Here is a 20657-nt window from a genome sequence, read left to right on the forward strand (position 1 = left end):
GCGCTCGTACGGGAAAAGGTTCGCGGCGCTCGGGGAGCTGAGGCCGGGCAGCCCGTCCCGCGGTGCCCGCAGCGACCTCCGCTCCCGCACGGGAGCGGCACGCGGTGCTCGGCCTCCCTTTGATGTCTCCAATTCTGCCCCTCTGAGTCATGTCACCCGTGGGCGTTTCCCTCCGCGGAGACGCAGAGTGGCGTGATGCAAGGCGTTTATTTGTGTTTATGTTTTGTTTTGCCGTCACGATGCGTGCCTGAGAAATGAGAGAGCCACCCGAGGCGGTGCTGACACGGGCACGGAGCTAAATATAGGCCGCTTGGGAAAGGGCAGGTGCTGCAGGAGGGAAGGGTGTTTGGCAAGCGCCAGGGCCTGTAAGCCGGCAGCACAGTACAGCTCCCCAAAAGATAGGCCGGTCAGCAAGAACGTAATGCACCGGGGCCTGACTTCGGGTTGGGGATGGAGCTCGAAAGGTGGGTCTAGAGATCACTTGGCGTCCCCAAGGATGCACACCACACAGCCAGGAAGAGAATCTCTTCTAGGTGACTTCCATGACTGGATAGCAGGGCATGCCGCTGCATCTTCCTGCAGCTCTGCTTACCTCTCCCATCACAGCTCCCCTCCAGGAGCCTCTGCAGCACGTGCCCTCAGGACACCAGAGAACTTCTCTGAGCTAGTTTGCCTTCTGAAAGAGCAACTGCGTCCCTTTTGTCTCTGTGTTTGTTACAACCACTTCCCACTGGGACTATAAACATATTAGTACACTTTAATCTGATCAGAATTAAGTATACGCCTGGAGAAGATATTATATAACAGCAAGACAATAAACAATGATTGCAGCAGCACTATGCAATGCCAGTGAGTCCTTCTCAAAATTACAGCATAGTCAATACAGATCAAACAGATGAGATGAGAAGGGGAAGATTGCTGTTTGCTAATACAAAGAACACAGCTTCCACATTGTTTCCACATCATTTCAATATTTGTTTTGCTCCTAAGTGTTTCCTTTTCAAAATTAGGGCATTTTCAGATGCCTTCTTTTTCTTTTCCCCTTTGTAAGACAGCTAAGGCCAAATAATTCAAAAAGTTTTGGTTTTGACTTCTGTAAAAAGAGCTTGAAAAACTAAAGTGAAACGTAAATTTGTACTGGAATGCAGTTTTCAGTTTGAAAATGTTACAAGAGTACTTTGCAAAAAATTCAGTGTTGTTTTCAAAAACCAAAGCTTTTCCTAAGAACTGTTTTTGAGGAACTGACATGTCTTCTTCCAATAAAATTAAAAAAAAAAGAAAAAGAACTGCTGAAAACCATCCCTATGTGCTTTTCCTGTATCCATTGCAGCAGATTGCTCCAGATTAACTTCTCCTATTACTGCTTTTGTGCTTCCTCTCATACTGGTTTTATGCTTATGGCAGCCTAGGGACACTAGCTTCTTCCCTTCTCTTGATCCAATTTGCTTGTTGTTTGTGAGTATTTTAATCTAAAAGTTTGAAAAGCGCTGACTTGCCCTTAGTTGCTGTTGGTTTAGACTCAATATGCTGAATAAAAATAAAAATACTTATACTCCAATTCTCATGTCACGTAGTTTTATTTTACATTGTGAGCTTACAGCACCCTATCACAAGTATTGCTAATGCTAACTTTATTATTAAAAGCTGAAATTGCAATCTTGAGACTTGTTTGTGTGTGAATTTATGATCCAGTGGGGATATCTGCTGTATAGAAATTCACCCACAGCTCCTTCCTTCATGTCTGAGGTCTGTTCTGTGACTGCACAGGGTGGAAACAACTTTTTTAGTGCAAAGTTTCTACTTGCATTCCACAGTGTACAATATGAAGTTTAGCTAAAAGTTAAGGCTTTAAGCTTACACAAATGACTAATTTAGAGGTTCATTAAGTGCTTATAATGTTAATTCTTGGTAGGTCAAAGCCAGGAACAAGACAGATGGGTGGAAGACAGATTAACATAGGAAGAAGTAGCCGCCCTATTGCTTAAACAGATCATCTCAGCTATCTCGCCTGCAGATCTTCTGTATCTTCTGTTAGTCCTGCAGCCAAGTAACGGTTTGTGTGGGGAGGAATGGACTCGCTTCTTGAAAGTTCAGGGTTCTTGTGTTACAACAGCCTTACACACATTTTCTGCCAATGTTGACCACATGCAATTATGAGGTATAGGGGCCCTCTGAATGACTTACATGGAACAGAGAAGAAATCAGTAAAGCAGCCATTTACTCTTTTTTCCTTTTTTCCTGAGGTCATATCAGTCCTCCTCTGCTTTTAGATATCACTCATATCACTAAATATGCTCACTTGAATGAGACGTTACCATCTTTCCATCAGCATGGTAAGGATGACCCTTCTCATTGATATGTTTATCTTGAAGGTGGCACAAATCTTTAATTACTTAAATTCTATTTTTATAATCTGATTTAGCACTCACCTTAGTCATGCAAAGAGTAGCAGAAATTTTGGAAGAAAGTGAAGAGCGCATTACATGAGAGTCAATCTTAATTTACCTTCTCACAACGAAGATTTTAAAACCGGAGCATGGCTTTTGTTTAAGGTACAGAAAAATATTCTCTCCGTACATCTGCGGGAATCTATGTATTTCACATTTTCCTCATTAAGGCTTGATTGTGTTCCATCAAAGTCAGGATGTTTTGGAAATATCACTTTCAAGGAATCATACATGCTTAATTCCCCTTACTCTTACGACTGTCAGCAATATTTGACTATTAAAATAAACAAGGAGAAAAAAAAAAGGTTTACATTGCAGCAGGAAACAGAATGACCCAGTCCTGCTCCACAGAGAGCCCAAATGCCTCCCTGCAAATACGGGGGCAGATGTTTTAGGGTTTGACCTCTCTTTGTAAGGTCCCATTGCAGAAAAAAAAGGAACAAAATAGCTTTTGCATGTTGCTGTGGGAAATACTGCAAGTGTGCTCTCTTTAAAGCCCAGAATTGGGGGAGGGCTTTTTTTTTTTTTGTACATGACTGCACACTTTGCATATGATATCTGCTTTCAGATTTGCATGAATATGTGATGCAGTAACCATAACTATAAAATAGTCTCTTCACTTTCCTTATCTTCCCTGTTGGGTGATACAATTAAAAAAATCATTCTTTTTATCACAGCTTCTACAACCTAAGGAAAAAATGTATATTTTTTTAACACCACAGAGATAGGCACCAGCAAAACAGGCATCCAAAGAGTGAAGCACAGGGCAGATTTGAATTGAGTGTGTGGAAGATTCTGCCAGAAGTAGTTCTGCCAAATGCAGAATCTTATTCAAAATCACTGAAAGAACAACAAAGCTCAGGACAACCAGGTAAATGTATGCTTTTAGTGCCCTGTCTCTGCTGCCTCTGTTTCTCCTCTGCAGATCACAATAATGTCTTGCTGACTGACTTTGTGTGCATGAGAGCTGTGCTGGTCCAGTCCCCAACCCACAGCTAGTTGGTGCTTCCACCTGTGGTGTGCAGTCTGAGCTGTGCAAAAGGAAGACAGGCAGCAAAAGGTTTTTTTGCTTGCTCGTTCCTTACAACTTTTGGCTAGGCTGTGTTTAAACAAAATTTCTGTTGCATTTGAATGATACCACAAATAGAGTAAACATTAAAATATGACAGCCTAAACAGCTCAACAGTTCCAAAATCAAAACAGTCTGAAATACTTCCAAACATTCTCACACGCAGGAAGGAAATGAGACTCTGTGGCACTGTCCGAGCCCTGCTCTATCCATCTGCAACCTGATTCAGCGGACAGAACCCCTGCTAGTGTGCCCATCCCACAGCCCCACTCCTTGTCCAAGCCCTGCTGGCTCTGGTTGGTGCAAGCAGGCTGCCTGTGCTCTGCATGCAGGGCCTGGCAGGAGATGTGCTGAGGCTGCTGCAATGAGTGCATCGTGTAGTGGCACATTTCAGAAACAGGTCTAACCAGACAATGTACATAATAACAAAAATTAATGCTGTCCAACCAGTGCTGGCTTCCCTTGCAGTACCTGACCCACTTCAAGGTTGATGGAATAATACATGGAATAATAATGAAGTCCTTAACAGACTAATTCAAGTCTCTGTTCAAGTACAAACTTATGCCTGTAATGCATGCCTGTGACTGTCATCTTGCACAAGATAACTGCAAAATACCCTGGCAGACTTATGGCCTGTAATTCCCAGCACTACAGCTTCTCCTACAGCAGCAGCTGCTGCAATTACTGTACAGATTGTTTCTCTTGTACCCAGCCTTGGTCTCTTTCAAAGACTGCAGCAGTGCAGTGTAACTGTGCGAAAGCCTGGCATCCTCGCTGCTCTGCTACTACCACACTGAGAAATGGCAGACTCTTGTGCTAGCTCCATTTTCTAGCTTTGAGCCTCACTGCCAGTAGAGAGTTTGTACAGGCAGTGTGAGATTTGGTCAGAACAAGATTTTTATGGTCACATTACACACACAGAAAATTAAAAAAAAAAAGTCAATGCTTCAGCTGTTGCAACCAATAGTGAAAGCTGCAGTGGTGGTAAAACAAGTGGTTCAGGTGCAGACATTTTCCTACTTGGTAATGCAGTATTAGAGAGGAACAAATGTGTGTACAACGTGTCAGAAAATGGCCAGAAAGAGGCAGATGCTTCAAACTACTGGAGGCAAATTTTCAGAGAAAATGTATTTGTTAGGAGACAAATAAGCACTGTGCTCCACCCCAGCTTGAAGTAAGAGGTCACACTGTAGCACCACCATGCACCAACACTCCAAGGTTAGGGGCAGAATCATCCTGGTGCATCAAACACCTGCAGGGAAAGTGGCTTCTGTGAGTGCTGCCATTGAAATCAATTAGGAAAAGACTGCAAGACAAAATGATTGGACAGTGAAGCTAGATTAAAATCGTTTCAGTACTGAAGGTAATTATTCCCTAAAACTATTTACCAAGGGATGTGACAGATTCCTATTATTCACCCTGTCAGCTGAAGCTTGGTATCTCGCTGAATAGCAAGCCTGAATCCAAACAGAGCAAGTTTTGTCAGGATGGGCTGAGCTGCTTTCTGCATAGCAGAGCTCTGATCACCAAGGTGCTCCCATCAGCTGTACCATCACAGCAGCCCCCAGCCTGCAGCAGGCAGGCAGGCCGTGGGTAGGCCCTGAGCAGGCAGCAGGTAGGCTGTGCAACTGCTCGATGGCACACAGTGCCAGCAGGGGCACTTCTCCAGGTGCCTGGCAGATCTGCTTCTCGTGGGAACTTAGTGCCAGCTCAGTTTCCTTGGGAGTGAAGGAAGTTGCTTTGAGAGTTGAGGGGAAAGCCTGATAGCAAGTTTAGGCAGTCATGCTTGCCAGAGATTACCATGCTTCTGGCCGGTACCAACTTTCATGCCTCAGCTACACTGATGCTTCCTGTTAGTTAAATGACAGACTTGGTTGGCCTGCATTCTTAAAATGCCTGTATGTTTGTGGCTATTTCACACTCTGGTACAAACTCTAGGTTTCTCACATGGAAATTTCCTCCTCTTAAACATGTGCATTGTTTTAAAAGTTATTTCTTCGCAGCATAAGTCCCTACTCAGATGCAGTTTGCATACTTTCCAGACCCTTTGCACTGCCACACAAAACCTTGGGTAGCAAAGTGAATGATCTTTAGTCTAGGCTCAACTATGTACTGGAGAAGCAGCTGGGCCTGTGTAAGAGATGACAGGCATCCAGACGTTTGTCATTGCAGCAGCTGTCCAGCCAGCCCTAGTGAGCAGTGAAGATGGCACTCACTGATCCTGTTGCCTTTGAAACACGTGAGGAGTGAGTGCCCAAGTGATTTGTTGTAGACATCTGAGCTATACCAGGAAGAGGGTAATTTCCATTTTAAGGATGGGAACGGACGTCTTTGAACTCCAGAAGGCCATCTCTACAATGGCCACATGACTGTAGCCTCAGAAAACACTCATTATTTTCAGGGCTGCCAGTAAACATCCTCTTCCAGACCTGGCTCTGCAGGCTAAGGATCTTGGGACTGGAATTGTCACTCCTGGAAATCAGGCCTCTTCCTATAGCTCTGCAGGCTGGAATTATGCTGCTCTTTCCCACATCTGCCCTGGACAAAGCACACTGCTGGGCACAAGCCTGCATTTGTCAGTTTTTTTAACTAACCCAGCTGACCTTGCCTGAAGCAGAGTATTGTGCACTTATTCCCTGGAGACAGACACGCACCTTTCTGGCAGAGCTGTGCAGGTATGTGGGTATGGTGAAAATGCAGAACTAGAGGGTGAGGGAGCAAGGCTTTCAAAGTCAAAGAGGCTTGCAACCTGAATAATACTCACAAGTGGTCCCTTAAGTCCTTAGGTTGGCTGCCCAGTGCAACTGTCTGGTTTTTCAGTTCTGCGTAATAAACATCCCTGAAAATCACAACTGTCCTCCAGCCTTCACACAGCTTTCAATTCAACTTCAAGATTGAGTTCAATGCAAAAAGTGACCTTTTTAATGGATTTTATATCATGACAATAAATTTAGACACTATCCTTCTTCAAAGTAGACAATTATTTGTAGTATCTTTACTACACTATTATGTAAGGGCCAACTAACAATCTTCATTGCCAGCACCAGGCAAGCACAAAAAATTATAGACAACCTCATGTAAAAAAGTTCATAAATGATGTAGCTAAGACAGGTTACAGGGAAGGTGTGGCAGGAAGGAAGGTATGTTTTCAGGACTAGGATTGTGGTTCTCAGACTTTCAGTCTGAAAAGAGCCCTAAAGCAAATGAGCAAAAATATATGCATTAGATACCCTGAACCTGTACAGTACTCCCATGCAGTGAGTCCCATGGGTTTGCTGAGTTGGGCCAGTGTGTGTAGAGCCCATCTCTCTAAACAGCCATGCCATGGATGCAATTAAGGGTAAGCTTTTGATGTCAATGAGGTATTTGTCTTACCTTCAGGAAATACCGAAATAAACACTGTCTTGGTGAGAGGACATAGAATGACAATGCCTGGTAAAAGATATACTCAGAGGTAATTAGAAGACAAAGGACAGAAAAAACAAGATAGGATGAAGAACTACATACACTAGAGTGCAAATCTACGTCTATGTATGACCGTGGTATCAGGATAGGCATACCAGATGTCTAGCAAAATCTTCCCAATAGAAATGTCGTGTATATTAACTAAGGTTTGTTACTAATGTACTTTATCCAAGCCTGATGTGCTGAAAAGATATTTGGACAACAGTAATAAGTTTTGCATTGGTACTCGGAATGGCAGTCAATTTCTTAGCATCTCCTTCTGTCCTAAATTCTTTCTAAGGATTGAAATCTATTGTGGCCAGATCTCAATGCATACTTGGCTCCACTTACCTGGCTAGAGGTTATTTTATTCATGTCATTATTAAAGTCATTGCTTATATTTAAAATGCTTTTAAAGAATTTGCAGATTCTGCCCATATAGCATAAGCTACGAAGTATTGTTCAAATGAGTATACAAGTTGCGCCCAGCACTCCTGAAAATCATTTATATTGCATATATTTGTGATACTGCTAAATTTAAGCAAATAGCAAAATTGGTACCACACAGTAAAATGATACGAATTTATAAAATGCTTCTCTTTTAATATTGATAGAGAATATTAGTAGTAAATTTAAGACAATGTAAAACAATAAAAATGATTTTTGAAATATAATAATCTTCTTTTTGGAGATTATTGGTTCAAAATGATCCTGCTATATCTAACGGGGTGGAGGAATACAGAATTCTACAAGTTACTTGCCTTTAATCTCCTTTTCCTATTTTTCTGGTTCTCCTAAATGATGAGTTATAACAACAGATGAGCGTGTGCTATCAGCAGAGACCTTTGCCAGCCAATAAGATAGATTCAATTATATGATTCATTACTTTCTATTGGCTTCAGGATTTTAGTATTAAAGAACGTGAAAATTATGAAATAATCATAATATATTGGGATTTTCAAAATGATGCAATTTCACTTTTTCATCAATATTACTGAATATTTCCTTCAATTTTACTTTAAAAGTCATCATAACAGGCATCTGACATCTCCAGTATGCAGGATGCCTTTGTGTATTCACATATATTAGAAGTACCTTCCATTCATTTGCCTGTGCTGGAGGACGTTTGTCACTAGGGCTGCAGCCCGCACTCCCTGAGTCACAGAAATACCTTGTGTGGTCAGGAAGTGCAGGCTTGGTGCTGGTGCTTGCCAGGAGCAGTACCCAGGTGGAACCGTGGGCACCAACAGCTGTGCTCTCCCAGGCTCCCTCAGGCCTCGGTTTGCTTTACAAAAGAGATCCGTGAATTCTCCTCAAAGATTTCCCATCTTATTTTGCTATTTTTTAAGCCAAGTAGGCATCTTAGCAGAAAAGGAATTTGACAAACATATGCATAAATGAAAAACACGCTGCATAAATGTTAACTGCAAACTTAGTCTCCAGCACCAGATTGTTCAGGAAAATAACAGCAAGAAAATCCCAAGGTGGTCCCACAGTGTTTCAGAAATAATAGAAGCGATGTTCCTATTGTAGCCATTTCATTGCTGAAATCCTGCAATTTAGCAATTCTTAGACACTGAACAACAGCTCAGCAAAGCCTGCTTGGCTTGCAAATTTCTTAAAACCAAGAGTGCCAAAGATTTTTTTTTCTGCCAAATTAGTTGATGTCAGCCAAATGAGAAGGTGTAAATCCTTTCCTCTTGTGCACTCAGTTCCTGTAGCAGTTCTTAGGACCTGACAGAGACTGAAATTACCTGCTATTAGCAACAAGAAAAAGTATGAGGCAGAATGCCAACTTCTAAATTAAACAAACAAAAATCCTATTCTAGCTAGCTTTAAAGACAAGTATATTTCTTTCACACCTAGCGCTCAATACACAGTCAAGTTTAAGCGAGCAGCTGGAAAAGTACCAAAGACATATATACTTACATGCATTTTTGAACACATCCCAAAGATCTCTGAAGACATCCCTCTCTCCGTCTCTGAGCCAGCTGGAATACTGGGAGTTGGGAAGATTTTTTTATCAGAGTGGAAAGGCCTAAAGATCATTGCACAAGTCCCATCAGCATCATGCGGGCACAGTTGTCTTTTGAGAAACACATCTAGAGAATTTTGTAATTAAATTCTCTGCTCAATTTTATTGTAGATTTTCACTCAAGAAGATTGATATGTTTCTTGTTTTGTTTTGTTTGATTTTTGGATTTGCTTTTACACTTCCCCTAACTTCTTCAGGAAATTATTCTAGTGAACAGAAGTCCAAAAAGGCCTTTTCTCAAATGCATCCATTATTTTTAATAACACATTCTGAACAGTTCTTCACTATGAGTAAGAAAACAACAGGTAAATAAGCTCTTTTCTGAAAGAGAGAGAAATGACTAAAAATGACTTGTTTATTGCAGTTTTCTGTAACATAAGTGTGCACCATATGCAGGATCTGGGGTGTTTCACTGTACACTGTGGTCCCAGTAAGTATAATACCGGTCTTATTAAACAGTAATGTATGTTGTTTACTGACAAGAAAATATGTACATGTCTGTAAGAAGTATGATGATATTCCAGACTTGCTTCAAAGCATTTGTCGGCAAGCACCCATAAAGAAGAGAAGAACTTCAAAGTCCAGCTCTTCAAACCATCTGCCAAATTCCTAAAACCTTGCTAGAAAGCGAGGGTGGTTCCGAAGGGGACTAAAGAGATGAAAAAAAATGACATAGTTAAATAGATGCAATTCCTTCTATGGTATATTAACAGTCTTCCAGGCTTCTATGAATCTCCTGCTAAACCTTACGGGGTGATACATGAGCCTACGCTAGAAAACTGCTTCTCTAAGTTCGGAAGGACATGCTGATTCACTGGCTCCCTAAATCTTCATATTTGGTGTTTTTATGCTTTGGCATTCAGTCTTACACTAGCTGTAGAACTACACGGGGCATGCTGGATAACTCTGATTTCCCACCACTTGGCACGATGTTAATGTGCTCCTGTCCCCTGCTGATGGTGAGAGGCTGCTTAGACCTCACAGTCAATTCGCTCTGGTACTTCTTCCTATTCAAAGGTGAGAGTGAAGAGGAGCTTGCCTCCCTTCCTTTGATGGAAGCGCTGTTGAAAAGCCACATATTACTATAGTGCTCCACATACAGAGAAGACAGATCAGCAACAGGAAGAAAAATGAATACAGACGCCATCCTACGAGCCCTTGCCCACAGCTTGTTCAGAAAATACCTCAGACATTCTGCAAAACTCTGAACAGCGGCTTGCTCAGAATATACCCATCCAGTTTTAATATACTTCAGTGGTAAGATTCTTCTCAGACAGAAGCCCCAGCTCCTGTCTTAGAAAGGTTAACAGAAACAGTACAGAAATGTTTTTTACCATCAAGATGTCCAAGATTTTCTAGTCATAATTCAGTAGAGCCTAAAACACTAGAACTCTTTCTTCATGTCCTTTTACATTTTTCCTTTTTTTCCTAGATATTCATCATCAAAAAAGGAATAACAGCCATCCTCCCCTGCAGAGAAGTCTATACCATACCAACCATTTCCTTATGTAGTTATACCAAGCTCTTTATGCATGTGTTAGCATTAGCTTGTGAAAATATTTTTTGGACTTTCCCTTCTGATCAAAATTCTTTGCATCTGCTTCTGTGACTTCCTCTTGTGTGCAGCTGTGTCAGACATCAAGGTCTTTGAAACCGTCACGGTGCTGAACAGAAGACCAGGCAAGGCAGGCTGCTGTCACTGCTCTATAGTTGTTATTTGCACCAGACGTTTTCCTTTAAAAAAATATACATATTTATGTGCACATATTTATATACATACATACATGCACATATATTTATTCTCAGTAGCCTTAGTTTGCTTAACAACAATACATATTTTAGATACACCTCATCATTCATAATAACATATGTATTACCAAGGCTTATTTGTGAAGGCCTTTTAAACTTGAAACTTAAACATTTAATTAAAACTTACTGTGCTTTTCAGGCCTGCTTGCATGGGGCCAAGCTGGAAGTAGAGCTTCAGAGCTCAAGTCTCCTTTCTACAGCAGTAAGGAAAAATGGTGCCTCTCTTCAGATGACATAAATTTAAGCATTAGAGCAGAATTTCCCTCACAGTGTTTTCCCTTTGGTATCATGTGGTAGGTGAAACGAGGAGGATTTTGCTCTCTGTTTTAATGATGACTTGTGGCAACAGCAGAATTTTTCATTCAGGGATTTCTCAGGGCCATAGGAATGACTTGGCTTGAAGGACTGTGCGTCCAAACACACAAATTACCCAATAAAATCTATTATTTTCCTCATGCTCAATAGTGCTAGCTCTATGAATCAAAAGCTCTGTTGGCTAATCCCATATCTTAATTATAATTTATTGACAAGTATGGATTTAAAGGATTCTTCAAGGTTAGTTTGACCATGTAGTTTTCAGGTGCTGGAAAGATGTTCTAGCAATCCTACCTCATTTTCCCTTTGTTAAAGTGTTGTGCAAGTGTTGTGCTTACAGTACTCAAGAAAATGTCATGGTGATATGAATAATCCTGAATGCAGGACAGCTTGTTCAGAGTTACTTAATACACAGTGTTTGTCAGAGCAGCACAGAGCTGGGCACCCTGATCTGTGACAGCAGCCTGCTGCTCGGGAACAGGCATTGATCTGGCGTCAGAATACTCCACTGCAATTCCCTCTGCTAACCCTCAAGGAGAAGGAACCAAGCCATGTAACTGAGGATGTTAGTCTGTATTAGAAAAGTGGCCTCTAACCTGTTTAATAACTCCTTCACCTTAGGTTTGGAAGCAGGCAATGAAACCTTCAACACCCATACTTAAACATGAGGGAGAGAAGACATACTGCCTTATTGCACTAAGATGCCCCAGCAAGTTGCATGCCTGAAACTCCATTATGGATTTTGGCATCTGAATTCTTCCACAGGATAAAACAAGGAATGAAACTGTTGGCTTAGAGGCAGCAAAGGAAATCTGGTAAGCAAAGAAAACCAATGCAGTGCGGAGAGTGCTGTACTAATGGCCAATCCTTTAAAAGAATTGTTGCTATAGACTGGAGTTGGCTTTACCTGAGTTTCTACTTTAGCTGTAGTTAAGATTATAATAACTAGCCTATACATGTTACTGGACAGCAGGATTACTATTGTTTTTAACGTATTACACCATCAGACAAGCTGTTGGGAGAGAACAGCTGGACAAGTTGGAGCTAGCCTCCTTTCAATTAGCTGTTAATGATTCTGTTTCTCAGTAATGAACTCGCATCCCTCCAGTTTTACATCTGTACTAGTTTATTTCAGCTAACAAAACAAGATCCAGAGTACATATCTGTTGACTTGGAGCACCAGAGCTGTATGCTGAATCATCTCCCCTACAGCCTCACTGTACATTGCTCTACTTTTCTGTTTTCCCTTAGGAAAATGTGGGCAACACCATTTACCTCCATTACAAGTATCACTTTTACAAGGCTTTGAAGACATGGTACAGCTCAGTCTAGTAACTGATGATTACTTTAAACAGAGCACAGGCCCATCAAGCAGAAATAAATAAACATTTTAAAACAAATTAACAGTCTAGTTTTAACCAATTTATCATAGGTGTTTCTACTGGTAAGTCATTGGTAAAGGACTGAAAAGATGCCTGGAACTTAGGGCTCCTCACCTGCCTGGCAATGATTTCTAGCTGCTTGCGTATAATGCACAATGTGTACCTCAGATTTTCCCAGTCAAGGTTCATCTGGAGCTGATTTGTTTGCATTGCAGTGCTTTATAAATAGCAGGCATCCCCTTTCCCAGAATGCTATTCTATCAAAGTAGGAAAAAGGGAGAAAAGAAAGGGGGAAACTCGCCAAGCAGCAACAAAGGAGCATGCAGAGCCACCGAGGGGCTTCAGGCACTGCTGTGCATGCAGCAAAGAGGAAAAATTACTCAAAGAGATGGACAATCCTGCACGCTTTGAAACAATTACATGCACACAAATTACAGCATGCTTTCTGTTCACACAAACAAATTACAGCGCATTTGCTGTCATCTCCATATTATTCCATGCAGCCAAAGATAGCATTGCTCCTCTGAGTTGTAATTTGTATTACAGTACAGCTCCTGTTTTACATATGCATAGCTGCTTCATCCCACTTCACTAATTCCACAGCCATATCTCAGAGTAGCTTTTGTCCCCTGTCCAGGAAAGCCCACAACTTGGATTTCTCTTGCTTTCAGCAGTAAGTGTAGCAGTCCTGGTCGGAATAAGGAGCAAAGCAGGACAGCACACTGCAGCAAGGGGGCAGCTGCACTTGTAAGAGATTTTTTTGAAGGCCAATGACCTTCTCACATTTGGGCAGATTTCTGCTCTATCCATCATGAGAACAATGGGATTTCTAAGCAGATAACAAATCTGCACAGAAGCATGGGGTGCACATGCTCACTGGTTGGTTCTGATCCTGGAGCTGAGCACCAGCTATTTATCTTGCTTCTTGGACAGCTTTCACAATCTTTGTCAAGTTCTTTGTTGCTTCAACTAAACTGCTTCATCCGGATGGGGCAGGACTAGTTCAAGTGCACTACAGAGGGGTGCAAATACAAATTCTTACTCTAAACAAAATAGCCTTTCAACAAATCATTCATTTTAAAATAAAAGAGTGACATTTAATCCCTAGCCTCATTCTAAGAGCAACTATACGGAATTATTTTTGCTGAAATCAAGATGGTCCAAGTTAGGTTTCAAAACATTACTTTTGGCAAAAGTAATTATCAAAGGAAAAATCATTCATAAGGGGAATTGCTAAAAATCTGAAATATATATAGCTCCACATTAGAATTAAAAGTCTCAGTTGTATGTTTACCATCCAAATCAGTGCAAAACCGAGCACAAATCCAAAATCAGAACAAAGGCTGTTATTGTCTCTGAATTACCCCATAGGAGGTTCCGGATAGAAACAGCATGTCCTACACAGATCAAAATGGTACAGTGCATTTTCAGGAGGTAGTCTGAACTAGTAAGATTACTCTTCTTTTTTTTTTTTACCTATTGCAAAAGGTACTTTCTGTTACTGAGGATTGGTGTATTGAGCCACAACAGAAGTTGGGCCAACAATTTAAACTCTGTGGTGAATCTTTTCAAACATCTAGTTGTATTTATTCTGGCTATATTTATTCTGTTTTGGGCCCATAATGGAGGACCTACTTGCATTATGATCTAACTCACTGGGTAGAGATACATAAAGCGAGGCAGCACAGCTTCAGAAAGTGCATCAGAAAGATCTGTCCTCTCGACTTCTTGGTGATATAGGATTTACCCTTCTCTACTCCCCACATCATCTTGACAGACTGTGCCTTTCAAGTTCATTTATCACTGATTGGATGCAGGGGGTATTTCAGGAATGACAGGAAAATTAAGGAAGTTGTAAGCAATCCTCCATCAGGACCCACCAGTGGAACAGCCACGCCCCCATCACAGAGCACAGCTCACTCATCCCTACTCAGTCCTCCCCAGACAGATGGTTGGAGAGTCAGGTGCTAGTTAGATCATCACCAACACCTACAGTTTCAAAAGAGAGAGATCAAAATGAGATTACAGTTGTAGGTGGAGACACAGAAAACGCAAAGCTAAGTTACAGTGCCTCTACTTGCTATCAGCTAGTCTATATCTGAGTTTCTTATCCTACCAACTCACCCTACCGCAGTCAGGCAGGTCATGAATTCTTCAGGTAAGCCCTTATCCCTTGTAACGAATAAAAGTGCCATAACAACCAACCAACACCTACCACCTCCCTCTCCCTTTACAGGATGAGCAGAAGTCTTCATCCCAGCGTACTTTAAAGGACCCATTGGCACACACTGCACAAGGACACAAGCATTTTATTCTTTCAGTCTTCCTTTTCCCATAGCATTCATTTGCACATTGCTAGAAGCTAAATTTTGTCCTTAAAACTTACTTTCTTCTAGCTCCTTAGCCATCCTTCCTTGAACGTTCGAAAACTCATGGCTAACAACCTTTCTAAGTAACAAATCCACTGTTTCCGTAGAACCCCTTAGCCACCTCTCTCTGCCTTTTGGTCCTCTCCTATTATCATCACAGATTTCCAGGATTTTCCATTACCAGGATTTTCCATTAGCATTTACCACTCTCCATTAACTTATCAGTTTTACCTGTCTTGCTTAAGTGAGGAAAACCTTTGTGTACTTTCCTGTTTTCCTAAAGTGCAACGCTGTCAAAGCTCAGGCCCAATTCTTCTTGGGGATCATGGGAGCTGTAATTCTCTGAAAACCAAGCCTGTGTCCCCCTAAAGCTATCTGCAAAAAGGGATAGCAAACGTCAGCTTCTCATAGAATTGATCCAAGTATTTTTCAGGCAAAAATAACCTGTAAGCTTTTCTCATGCTGTAACTTCTATCCCAGAAAATTTGAGCAAACATATTTCTTAATCATGGCATGAGAAATGTAGGTATGTTATATATAATTTTATTACAAAATATTACCAGGAGGAGTAAAAAAAGGATGAACGTTACATCTGAGGTATCAAGAAAGTGTCTGTGGAAGGTGTTTCAGGGGGAAAGGGTAGCCAAGGAGAAAGCTCAGTAGATGAAAGAGGCTTTCAATTTGAAGTAAGGCTGGATGTGATGGTGACTGGGGCAGAACTCAGACAAGAGGAAAGTAAAACCATCAGTTTAGTAAATAAGATTTGCAATTTAACAGTTACAGGTTTATCTCAGACCAACAACACAGGAAACCTGAGTCACCTCTTAAGGACAAAACCTGCACGTACCTAATACAAAACAGTGGAGTTTAGATGAATTATCCCTTCTAAAGGTAAGTTAGTAGTTTCTTACAATATTCTTACAATATTTAAGTCAAGTATTATGAGTTTGAGCACCCTCATGGTGGCAGGCTTTTCCTTTGGCCTGAGTTGTACATTCTCCAGCGTGAACCTAATGCCTCTCACTCCTCCACCACTGAGCACCTATCAGAAAAAATCAGGTTTCATCTTCCATGCCCCCATCAGGCAGCTGCAGTCAATGCTCAGATCCTCCCTGAGCCTTCTCAAAGGTAACCAAAGGCACTTCCCTCACGTTGCCCTGGGATGCCATGTGCCCTGGGCCCTCCTCAGCGCAGGAGCTGTTCACAGGACTATCCTTAGGCAATGTAAAAAAGTGCATAAAATTATTTGCCATGACTTGAGCTAGCACTGCACTGCACCCTCCCCATGCCCTGGTTTCAGCCTAGATAGTGGCAGTCACATACTGATGTTTGGTTCTGGGCCAGGCCTCTCAGCCAGGAAGAACTGCTGCCATGATGGCGTGGGGCAGGGGGTGGCCACAGGATGGGCTGAGCCAACCCACATGCATTGCACATGTCTGATTTTGTCTGTTACTGTCACTTTAATATTACTGGGGATATGTTGCAGAATTACTTGGGGTTTTTGAACTGTGTCCTTGGAGACTTTTATTACATAGCTGATTATAGGTATAGGACATCAACAGTATTCTTTTTAAAGCACAGGGAAGGACAGCTGATAGAAGAGGAATATACTACAGATTCTGCAAATACAATCTTGCTTAACAGCACAGCCTGTGCCAGCTAGTATAAAACTATTTCTTCATTTGACCCAAGTACCTTGAAATCTGTAGTTACTTTTCCAAAAGAACAAGACCCCAGAAAGCAATCAGACAGCTTCATATGCTAATATGTTCTAACTGCATGGCTTTGAATACAATACAGATGTAATACCACAGCACCAAAGATTGATGAGCCTTGGCTTTTACCCATTTTTGCATTATTCTTTACTGCATTCTTCTAGTCTCCTGGATAATCATGCTGTCTGTGAGCTACAGCAGAAATGAGCCTGGCCCATGCAATCATGACAAATGATTCTTTGTAGCTTATTGCAATGATGTTAAAGCTGGAACAAATTCCATTAACCAGCAATCAGAAGCCAAAATACCAGTAATGAGCTATTTTCTATTGGAAAACAAAGGCACTGGATACCTACTATCAAAGGTACGAAGTGTTACAAGGGACAAGCTAAAGAAAATACCCAGGGGACATGCACAAAGACTTTAAATAGAAAGTTTTGTGAAGTGAATGTAAACACAGGGTTTGTTTCTCCTTTGTATTACACGTATTTTCATTGATGCAGTCCTGATTTCCCCAGGCTCAGAAATTAATAATGCCCAGGAAGGGAAATGCCAGGGGAATACAGAGCAATTCAAGCACAGGAAGAGATTAACTACATGGGCAGCATACAAGGAAAGATGAGGGAAAGGGAATGATGCCAAAGGCTATCCAGCTCTGTGAACAAATCATTCATTTCTTGAATTCCCTCCCCTTCAGTGTGGTAAAGGGCATTTGTGAATAGGTTTTGGATCTGAGCCGGTAACTTTTCTTGACAGTTTTGCAAAGCTGATTTAAATACTACTGACACAGTTTTACATCTCCATCTCAACTTAACAGTTAACCAGAGGAGGTGGGTTTTTGAAAGCCTCCTTTAGGTAAGGCTTGCACTAATATAATTTCACTGAAGTTCAGTTAGCCTACATTGATGACATTTAAATTTTGCCTCAGATCTTTACTAAGAATTCATATATAACTGTTCGGGTTCTTAAATACATCTATCAAAAATGGAGCCATCCAAACAATGCAGGATCTCACATGTTCTGTGTTTATTTTTATTTGTAATCGAGATTCTACATCTGCTGTCTTCATGGTTTGGTAGCACGAAGTACTGGAAGCCTACCAATACATATTTATATAACTTCTCTTTTGGTCTCTTTTGGTAAAGGACAGATTCCTTTTCTCTTCAAGTCACTAATAAGTCACTGCAGGCTGTCTAGACTGATTTGAACACATGATATCTCAACAACGAATGTGAGGCTAAGTTTAAAGTAAGTATACTAAAAAGAACAGTGTACTGGGGTTCTTTAGCGATGGGGATTGCTGGCAACCACTTGGAGAAAGTATTCTGTTATTGTGGTGGTATTCTAGGCTCAGACTGAAATGTTTAGAATGTGATCTCAGACGGTTACAGCGGCAGTCCTTACACATGGCTGTTCACATATGGCTCTTCACTGTAGCTAATAATTGCACGACAGAAAGAAAAAGTAGTAAAGAGGAGGATGTCCTTGCATACACAGACTAAGAAAGTCAGTGACTACATTCTCCAAGTCTGCAACCAGAATTTATAAACAGCTATATTGCCTGCTTTTACTTCTCATCTAATTGAAGAGAAAAGCGTATACAGTTCTTGCAGTCAGCCCATTTATTTTGCTGAACTATCTGTGCCCAAGGATGCTGTTTATTACTAGCTGGGTAGAAGTACAACAAAAGGCCAGGGAAAATTGCCTTTTGATATTATTGTTTTTGTCAGGTATGGATGAATATCTTTTTGGCAAGGCCACAGCAGCCCATTTCTGAATTAACTGACCTTTTGACACAAGGGCAGAAGAAACATAAAATACAAGCACTCACAGACTGTCAGGAAGACCGCAGAGTTTTACAGAACTTGGGCTGCTGTTTGGCTTCCAGACACATCACATTTAGCAATCTGTAAAGGACAGGTACCCAGTCAGCCCATCAGCACTGGGCACTTTGGCGCTTATGGAAAGGAAAAGCTGTGCATTTGTGAAGACCGCCAGGGACTTCCCAATCTGAGATGTCCCATGTCCTCAGACAAGGATCAGTCACAGAGAAAAATAACACTGTTCAATTCTGAACTTATCTGCATCTGCTCTAGTTGGTCTGGGAGGCAAGAAACCCTTTGAAACCAAAGCAAACTCCAACCTCTCCTTTGCATTTACTTGCCAAAGCAGGTGGCATTTTGCTCCAGGCCACACAGTGGGTCAGCATGTGTCAGTATACACTGAGAATCTTGAATACACCACACCAGGAGTGATTATGTTCACAAACAGATTGAGAAAGGGAGTACTGTTGTCTTCATTTGACACAGAGTGGGCTGAGATTCAGAAGCACGTAGGGTGTTCTGTCTCTGAAATATTTTATGAATTGTAGTACTGATTACGAAAAGATCTGTGCCAAAAGAATAACAAATAACAAATAATGAAAAAAATCACAGCAGAAGAATATTATAAATCTTCTATCTTGCTTTATGTTCTCTTACTTGGATGGCATCCATTGTTCAACTAGAGATGGGAAAGGTGACGAGGACACATCTTGGCTGTGGACTGCAAAGGGCCACCAATGACCTGCTTACGAGCAGTTTGACTTGAACAGTCTTCATCCAGTTTTCTCCAATAATGCCAAATAAACCTGGAAAAAAATAACAGAATCAATTCACTAATCAAAGGAAGGGCTAGAGCAACAATCATTAATTCGATTCCAGTATGAATTATCTTGTGCAATACAAGTTACACAGGCTTTAATTTGAACTTTGGATAGATTTCCTGAATTGCATCTGTAAACCTTTTTGGTAGTTGCTTATCTTTGTTACAAAAAATAATCAGATTGCTTTTTTAGGTGTTATGCAAACCATAAGAAAAATTAAAGGCATTAAATTATTATTTAATTTGCAAATCTCTATACTGATTCAAGTAATATAAACATAAAATCAGTAGTTTTTAAATGTAAATTGGAAGCAACAAGCAGAAATACACAGTTCTTACAGGATTTAGCATTCATCTTCTCCCATTTTATACAGCTTTACCTTCTTGATTTGTCACTGCAAGTGTCACTTGCTTGCACTCATGTTAACCACAAGTTTACATAGGTAAAATTTGCACACACACAAAAATATCTGTAATCATACAGTAAGTTACATTTGTACTGATGGCAATAACAGATGTGTGCTCGGATAATTTGTGGTTCCTTTACAGGTTGTGACCGAGCAGCCAGCTCGTCCTTCAGGTTAGCGAAGTAGGGTGCCCACACTGTGATGGGGGAAGCTGTGTGCTGGCACCACCAGCGGCTCCTGGGGCCACCCAAGGAAGCAGTAGGAGATCCCACACTGCCGATCATGGGGCTGTGGGTGAGACTTTCTGCCCCTGTGGATGACGGGCAGATTTCCTGGACATTTTTCCTTAAAGACCCATTCCAGCAGAGGGATGCAACTCTTGGGAAAAAAAAAATAAATCACCTTTTCCCTTTTATGAGTGTGTAAGAGCAAAATATACTGGGGTACAGGAGCAGAAGGGGGCTCAGGCTGAGCTGCACAAGGGCTGGGCAGGCACTACTGACAGCACCCACCAGTGGGCCATGATGTGGTGCACTACAGGTGCTTCAGCACAGCCAACAGGCAAATCTCATCTGCCATGCTGAAGAGCGTCAGCTCTCATGGGCACACACTTACATAAATATTTGGTATTACCTGGGAAATACAGAGGGCTTTGTGTACACATTGTGGCACAACTGTAGGCGTGCATCAAGCCATCATTTCTCCCAAGCCCGATTCCAAGCAGTGTTTGGCTGGAGACTGATTTTGAGAAAATCTCTGCTTGATTGACCAGAGAGGCCCCATGAGAACTGTGAGGTGGAAAGAGAGGTCAGGCGAAGGACTGTCCTCATCAAAAAGGCATCACCAAAGCTCAGTGCAAGGCTAGCCGCTGCGTGATGTGCCACCTGCGGGGCAGAGCGACGGAGCGAGATGGTTCGTGCCACAGAGGCCACGGCAGGGTGCTCCCACCGCGTACAGCCTCGCGAACGGACACCCCGCGGCCTCACACCTTCCCCAAAAGCTGTCGGCCGCGGATCCGCCTC

The 20657-nt window shown here is 41.7% G+C and overlaps 1 long non-coding RNA gene across 3 annotated transcripts; it reads left to right on the plus strand.

Moving 5' to 3' along the window:
- The first annotated feature begins 6 nt into the window (after positions 1-6).
- LOC104912572 lies at positions 7-20260 on the plus strand. 3 transcript variants are annotated; one of them, XR_004160945.1, is made up of 8 exons: positions 7-2030; positions 2244-2333; positions 2423-2552; positions 3170-3318; positions 11741-11934; positions 15648-15761; positions 17731-17833; positions 19778-20260. It is a non-coding gene; the product is annotated as an uncharacterized LOC104912572 (long non-coding RNA). The 3 variants fall into 3 exon arrangements; XR_002118500.1 differs by having other exon boundaries at positions 15648-17833; XR_794753.2 differs by lacking the exons at positions 15648-15761; positions 17731-17833; positions 19778-20260 and adding an exon at positions 12371-12519.
- The last annotated feature ends 397 nt before the right edge of the window (positions 20261-20657 follow it).

This window comes from Meleagris gallopavo, chromosome 11 (genome assembly GCF_000146605.3).
Source record: "Meleagris gallopavo isolate NT-WF06-2002-E0010 breed Aviagen turkey brand Nicholas breeding stock chromosome 11, Turkey_5.1, whole genome shotgun sequence".
Classification (NCBI taxonomy): Eukaryota; Metazoa; Chordata; class Aves; order Galliformes; family Phasianidae; genus Meleagris; species Meleagris gallopavo.